The sequence below is a fragment of the Lissotriton vulgaris genome, chromosome 8, assembly GCF_964263255.1.
Source record: "Lissotriton vulgaris chromosome 8, aLisVul1.2, whole genome shotgun sequence".
NCBI classification, from domain to species: domain Eukaryota; kingdom Metazoa; phylum Chordata; class Amphibia; order Caudata; family Salamandridae; genus Lissotriton; species Lissotriton vulgaris.
The window spans coordinates 1578284234-1578292402 of NC_141696.1; positions in this window are offsets into that span (position 1 = coordinate 1578284234).

Genomic DNA, 8169 nt, shown 5'->3' on the forward strand with positions numbered 1-8169 from the left:
AAAGATCAAGGTGTGATAGACTGGTCCATAAAAAGTGAAGAAAGAACCTTGGGTAACAACGGCAGACCGGAGCAAAGAACACAAGTATCCAGGTGGAAAACCGTGAAGGTGGACAAATTAAGAGGGCCTTAAAGTTCCCCAACCTTACAAGCATGAGTAATTGCAACCAACATCATTTTCTAGAGTAGGAAGTCAAAATAGACAACTGTGCATGGACTCAAATGGAGTTTCCATGAAGAAAGTGAATACCAAATTTAAATTGCACAAAAGACCAATGAGAGGAGTTTGAGGATACAAGTAAAGCAAACAATTCACAAACTGTTATAAATGGCAATTTAAACTGGGCAAGTTTGTCAGAAAGACAAATGCAGGCAAAGATGCCAGGTAGTTTTTAACTGTATCCACTGCCAGACCCTGCTGTGCAAGAAAAAGTACAACCCTCAAAACGTCAGGACAGGCGAGATGTAAAATAATGCTTTCTAACACACCACTGAATAAAATTGCTACAATCCTGCATAGATATATTTGATAGCAGGCTCCCTAGCTGGTAAGATCATGCCTAAAATCTCATCAGAAAGAAAAAAGGACTTTTGTGCTTTTTTGCAGACAGGACAGGAATAGGGTTGGCGAAAATTCATATGGAGGGCTCTGAAACCAGTCGAAAGTCAAGGCATCCCAGCGGCACCATCCAGCGAGAAGGGTATGCACTAGTGCAGATCCTGATGCACCAATCAGAAGATTTGCACAAAATCCGAGAGACTTTCTTCGTGTTCCAACCGCTATCTCCTCGGACGCCAATGGAGGGCTTTCCTCTGCCACCTGGATTTAGGGCACCAAATGTATACACAAGGCCTTGAGGCTTCAGACCCACAGGACTGGAATCAGAGCTTGAGTCACACATCGCAATCATCACCTCTCTGAGAAGGATTAGTGCCTTGACACGGATTGTGTAGAAACTTCTCCTCAATAAAGGACATCATCTGTGTCGGAGTGAGGTAAGACTGCATGACCTCCGTAGCAAAGCTGCTATGAGCACCAGCACCATCCTAAAGACAAGTGGGGCAGTCATCAGTCTTAACTGGAGAATCGCAAACCGAAAGTTTTGGGAGCCCTTCATAAATCTCAAGTGCGCCATGTACGTGGCTAGAATTGGCAGATGAAAGTAGACATCTTTGAGGTCTAGGGACTCTAACTAATCTCCAATCTCCCCAGTTTAAGGCCAGCAGGACCTGGCTCAGGAAGGCATCTTGAATTTGTCCTGCCAGATGAGCAGGTTCATAAGGCTAAGATCCAGGATAGGCCTCAGGCCTACGTCATTTCTGGGACCAATCCTGTGCCCATCTCTTTCAGAGAAAACACTTCAATGGCCCATTCGTCAAACAAGGCAAGAAACTCTCCCTCCAGGATCAAGGCATGCGGCGGTAAGCGCGCTCTGAAGAAAAGGGCATAGCTGGGAAGAGGAAGATAGAAAGGATAGGGCATAAGCCCTGGTGGATCAGATGGATCACCCAGCAGTGTGACCCTCACTCCGCTGGAAGATGATGAACTGAGAGAAACAAGTTAGAGGAGATTGGCGGCAGCAGAGGCCACAGAAGATGCGGATGACTGGAACTTCTCATGTTCATGCTAGTGACGTCTTCTAGATACAACCCAGCTTTGAAAGCAGCGATATAGCTGCTGTGGCATTAGCTAAGATGGCTAGAGCATTATAATACCCAAAACTTTCAAAACTCTTGCTAAGATTACCATACATGGGAGGCCAGGCTCGAGGCGTGAGCTGCAGCCCCGATGTCGAAACGCTCCAAGGAGGAGTCAGCCTTCTCTCTAAATTGCCCACTGTCAAAGGGCAATTCCAAGAGCACAGGTTGGACATCAATTCAGCATTACAGTCTTACCTACAGACCGAACAAGTATTTGCAGAGTTAAAGCTGTACTTCAGGATCTGTTTGGATGCATTCAGGCCCTCACTCATCAAGTCAGAGAAAGGTTTTCCATATATTGTGGCAAGCTGACAATCAGACCTTTTGCTAGCTCCCATACCGCATGGATGATGGAGCCTGAAAGGCACGTTGCATTATCTGGCATAGAGAAAAGCTACCAGATGCCAATATTTTGCCACTTCACTGTGTGCAGCGGCTTGAATTCCCTATTGGAGGGAGCCATAGGAAAAGCATTTGGATACTGCTCAGAAGATGATGTTTAAATAACCAAACTCTCTGGTGGACTGGGAGGAAAAAATGCAGGTTACCCAGAGAGGGCCTATAGCGTCTTGTGATCTGCCTGTGGACTGCCAGAATTAACAAGCATTTGCAATGCAATAGGTCTCGCATTCGCGAGATTTAAGCTATTGGCATTGTAAATGACAATGCCTTTTATTTATGTTTAAAAAAACCAGCAATAAGGTATTGTCATTTACAATACCAATAGGTCAAAGTTTAGAAAATGTGAGACCTATTGCATTGTAAATGCTTGTTTTTTTAAAGTGCCTAGGTTTGGGCATTGTCTGCCAGGAATTCTACACTGGAGTGCTTTTCCTTTCTTTGTGGCATCATCCGAGGCCGACAATAAATGGCAGATGAGGTCAAGTGTGATGCCTAAAATGCATCCTGATGTGACCATTGTATAGGTCACAGTGGGGGCAGGCAGGGGGGCCTCCTCGCTAAATTAGGTGTAAATCACACTATCGGCCACCAAAGGCTGCCGTTTTCGAGTGCTGCTTAATTATTCCTACAGTGTTGTTTTTCAGGTATCTGCCCCCAGATACAGAGGAGGAGAGGGAGCAGGTCGTGGCCGCTACAGACGTCTTCCTTAACAAAACACAGGGCTGGACGATTGCGCAATATTGTTTAAATTCGGACCATTCCTGCCGTCCTGGGACGTATTTTTAAGTTACAGAAGTAGGGGAACGGACTGTGTCAAATTTAAAAAGTAGTGGCACGCCGTGCCCTTCCGATCCCGCCCACTTCTACCACTGGTGGGGGGGGGCTCTGTGTGTGTGAGAGGCTGTGTGGCTCTGTGTGTGTGTTTGCGTGTGGCTCTGTGTGTGTGGGGCTGTGTGTGTGTATGGCTCTGTGGGTGTGTGGGGGGGGCTCTGTGTGTGTGGGCCTCTGTGTGTGTGGGCCTCTGTGTGTGTGGGCCTCTGTGTTTGTGGGTCTGTGTGTTTGTGTGTGGCATTTGCAAAAGATTAAGCTATTGGCATTGTAAATGACAATGCCATTTATTTATCTGTTTTCAAAAGCAACACGTAAATAAAAATGTCATTTACAATGACAATAGCCCTAGCTTTTGCAAAGGCGAGACCGTTGCATTGTAAATGCTTTTTTTCCAGTGTTGTCAAGGGTGCATGGAAATTGTATTTATATACCGCTTATTACGGCGACGTACTCCAAAGATCTAAATGAGCAAAGATCATTCCTTACTAAAAAGAAGACAATTGGGTTTCATCCCAAAACCTTCCACGTCCTACGTTCTAACCGGGATGCTTGCTTGGCGCCTAGATTTAATTGAAACAGCTGAGAGAGGGGTGGGCTGAGGCAGGTTCGACCGTACAGTATGGGGGCGTGGGTAAATTCACTTCCCGATAGAAGAAGTGCTCCAATCAGCATAACCCCTGCAAAGGCATCCAATCGGCCTTAGAGAATGGCTCCCTCTCCCGATCTCTGACTGGCCGTAGGAAATCCTGTTGTCCCGCCTCACACTGCTTGGAAGTCGGAGACTACAACGCATTTTTCGGCCAATTGTCCCCCATGCAGTATTGGCTCATGATGATTTCTTTCTTATGGTAGAATGAGCGCCCTGGACTCCGCAGGTAAGAGTTTATAATTTAGAGTCTCAGTGGCAAACCCTAGAGCCCTCGCAACGCATGGGTATATTTTGGATAGTTGCAGAGAGACAAAAAGCCAGCGTCGTTTCTGCTTCCGGTGCCGCCAAGTTCCAGACTGAACACACGGTGCGTTGCGACGTTTTAGTTGTTGTGACCAGATGTTTTCATGTCACCTGAGCACCACTGATGGACTTTTGCTTCTACATATCATTATCCGGTGTGTTGGTTCAACTGGTTCTATTAACGAGGAAAACAAGCTGGAGGTGGGCTCGAGCGGAGCACCTCTTCCGGAGACGAGCACTCTGGAGTTAACGCACACAAGCTGTTCCACTGTGAAGCGCGTTCACAGACCACAATCGGCTCGTGCCCAGACCAGAATCAGCTCGTGCACAGGTCTGCAGCAGCGGTGCTTCCATTGGGGCGTAGGGGCGTAGCCCCACTAAGCCCTGGACGCACCGTGACAAGAGCAGCCAGCACCTCAATAAAATAGAAATATTAATAATTACAAATAATAAAGCGCCGCAGCGCTGCGCTTCAGTCCGGGATCGGGAAAAAAACCAGATGGAATGCGGAGTGCTTAGGGGTAGGGCTGGCCAGGTTGAGTGACAGTCTGAGTCTGCAGAAGGCCAGCAGCAGTACTGTCTCTGCGCATGAGGATTTTAGGGTGGCACCTAGCCCACGTATGCGCGTTACAAGGCTGACACTGAGAAGGACCGAAGGGGCCGGGGAGGGGGGGTAGCTGCTTTAGCCGGGCCCGGGGTTTCAAAGGCACCACAGGGCGAGTAGTCAGTGCCCCCCCCCCCCTAGCCAATACTGGCGCTGCATGCAGTGCCAGGATTGGCTGGTGCTGGGTGGCACACTGACTGCATATCATGGCCAATCACAGCATGTGAAGCCATGCAGTGATTGGCCATTTCAGTAGTTTGAGTTTCTGTTGCTTGTTTCTAGTGTACTTTTAGTTGCTGAGTCCAGTGAGTCGTCGCCACGTGCGTGCAGGCAGCGGAGTGAGCAGCAGACGTCCGACTCCGACACTTCACTCACTAAGCCTACCCATACTCAATCGACACCTAAGGTCGCCTCACATGGGGTTACAGAGGCGACCTCCGTGTCCCTATTCCGCCCTACAAGCTCTTCTTTCAGGTACCCCTCCTATCTTTACACTTCCAAGTTTCTTCTTATAAAAGAGAAAATCGGCAATGTGTTGCGACTCCCTCAGAAGTTGCACACTAATAAGCTGTTTGGGAGAAATCAACCCACATACTGCAGCTCCCCGCGCCAGTGCAAGGGGTAACTGATGCGTAAAGATGCTGCTCGGTATTGCTGTTTCGAGGAACTAGAAGTGCAGTCTAGCTATTAATTCGGATTCCTTCGTGCGGTTTGAATGAAAGTTCTTGTTCAGCTTCTAAGCGGTTTCCATGCTTATTTATTTGTTATGAAAATCTTTGTTTTTAGAGACGTTTTTCTTGGGAAAGAGAAGTTTTTATGAAATGGAGTGTATTCATCAGCTGTAAAATTTTGTAGAATCTAATCTGTATAGGAGACACCGTTTTAAATCCAGTCTCATTCGGAGCAGCAGAAGAGCGTAATGTCCCGCCACAATGCAGCAGCAGCGCCTTCACTTTCACTGCAGGGTCTTACAGCTCTAATATTACATTTTAAATATAAGGAATTGAATGTCAGTTACACAGCGTAATAGCGAGGGTTGGTTGCCAGGGGCAGGGCAAGTATTCTTTCACTTTTCGTTAAAAAATTTGCACCTCTAATAATGCCTCTAAGAAGTTTACACAAGCCGCCAGGGCAACTGCCTCTGTGCGCCCCCCACCCACCCCCTCACGCTGCACCACACGTACATATCTAAATTGACTTTACCCTCAGAACAGGAAACTACACTAACATATAGGTTTCATACATTAGTACAGAGCATATAGTTTTTTAATATCACTTACATATGTTTTCGCATTGATAACCTTTCATACGATTGAGTGTCTAATGTGTTATTTTGCTAACTTCTAATTCCTATATTAATTTAAACCATCTGTCTTCCTGGCAAAGATCTTTATAAAACAGAATTTCACCAGCACTGTTTGCTCCTCCTTTCTTATCCGTCTCAGTGCAGTGCTGGATGAACAATGTGCTTTTGCATTTACCAAAGCAGGCCTTCTACCTTCTAGTTTGCAGCTGCTTACACCCTCACATGGTTTCTGTGACCTCAAAGCTAACATTTCATACCATCGTTGCATTGTGTGTATTAGTCAAAGAGCCAAATGTCTGGATTTCTGTCCTACAACAGTCCTACTCCGCATTCCCTGGTTTGCCCCCTCAAAAGCCATGTATGTTCATTTACCACTTCACAGTCTGTGAGCCCAAAAACCAAGAAGGTGTAAGTTCTAAGTGTGTGCCAGCAAAGTTCAAGGTTCTGAGTGGAGGGCCCAGAGGAACTCCTAGTACCGCTTAGTCTAGTCTTGAGTTGGACATCTCTAATTTTAAGTGAGTCCTTCCGTAGCCTCCTTATCGAGAGACTGGTTGTACTGGTTGATCATAGTTCTGGGGCAAGAGCCTTTTATCATAAACCCGAAGCAAGGTTTTCAGTGTTCCCCACAATGTAAAATCCATTCATCTACCGCTCCCCTTCCTGCTCATGACCCAATAAGATTGGTCTTTGAGACATTTGGCCTTGGGTTGTAATACACATCCTTCTTTCACTGATCTGGGTTCCACGTTAGCCCATAAAAAGAGCCTGCAAAGCAGATTTCTTCTCCGAATGGGTTTCCTAAAATTGCCAAAGTTCCTTTCGGACTAGGAACTTTTTCTTTTCAATTTGGTATTTTTTTATTGTCTTTATTGGATGTTCAGTTTACCAGTTCTTTATAATGTAATATATTGGTGCCAGTTGTATAGTGCCACATGGTGCAGGACGGCGGCAGCTTGAACCCTGCACTTTTTGCCAAGGTCATATTCCTTAACACCCGTAGGAGCCAATTCAATCTGTAAATAGGTGAACTCCAAAGGTACACCAGGCCTAAACCATCTGGCTACAATTGAAGCTGTGTCGCTAAATAATATTTGACTCAGTGATGGCCCCCCACTCCCCCTCCCTCCATCCAAAGGGAGATCTAAGACATCTAATGCCACCTTCCGTCTGTTTGTGGCGGGTCCCATATCCATTCTGTCAGCAACAATAAAAGTTGTGGAAAGAAATGAAGATTGCGTTGCAGTGGAATGTTTGCAAAAATGAGGGGAGTCTGGACAGTAACACCATCTTAGCAAGAGCCGCCGTGCAGAACAAACGGCAAGACAGGCCAACACTCTGCCTAACATCATACAACAATAACAGCACCACTCTTCCCTCCACCCGGGAAACGACCAGTGGTATTACAACAGAAAGGAGAAACAAAAGCCACGCGAGCACCTGCAAAACCATAGAAGTACCTGTACCTACAACAGGTGTAGTGCAGCTGCCTGTGTGTGTACTGCTGTCCCTTTACCGAGAGTGGAGGCAGCGCGTCGCTAGTCACGCCTAACCACAGAATAGAAAGAGATTGAAATACCTGCCGGGTGGTCCTGTCAATCCTCGTAGAGTCTCGAGCAGCGAGGGTACCTGCAGCCTCAACAGTGTCCGCTTCCCCGGCAGCTGTCTCGACCATCCCGCGAGCATGCTCGTGTTATGAGTGGTGCTTTGTAGGTCCTATGTGTATGTTATATTAACATAGCACATGTTGTCGTGGGTGCATTGTGTGCTCTGGGTGATCTGTGCAGGCATGTCTGCTGTGTTTGTATGTGTGGTGTGCATGTTGTGTGCCTCTCTTGTATGTGTGGCTTGAATGTGTCTGTATGTGTGTTTTATATGTGTGTTGTCTGTCAGCATGTGTTCCCAGTCCTGAAGTGTCACGCAGTTTGGTGCTTATTTCCCATGTTAAAGAACAATAGATGTTTCAGCACCCAGGCTAATATGCTGTATAGCTCAATACATATAAGGTCCCAAAGGCGAGACCGATTGTATTGCAAATGCTTTTTGTTGAGTAGACTTGAATACAAATGCAAATTGCAAATGCTTGTTGTTGAGTAGGCTTGAATACAAAAGGCCACGATTTGGGCGTGAAAGAATGAGACATGTGACTTTGGAGCGCTCAAACTCTTTCTTATCTGCACTCTTAACAAAGGAATGACTTGGAAGCTGGCCTTGTGATACGACCTCCGCATGCTTTGTCTTGTGGTCAAGATCCTTAGGTTTGTGATATATTTTTAAGACACTATAGAATCTTTCAAAAAGAATATAATGGACAAGGAGGGTCATGGTGTACTTTTAAATTGTTTTGAGTGAGGGATATATTGAAAAAAAAGGCTAG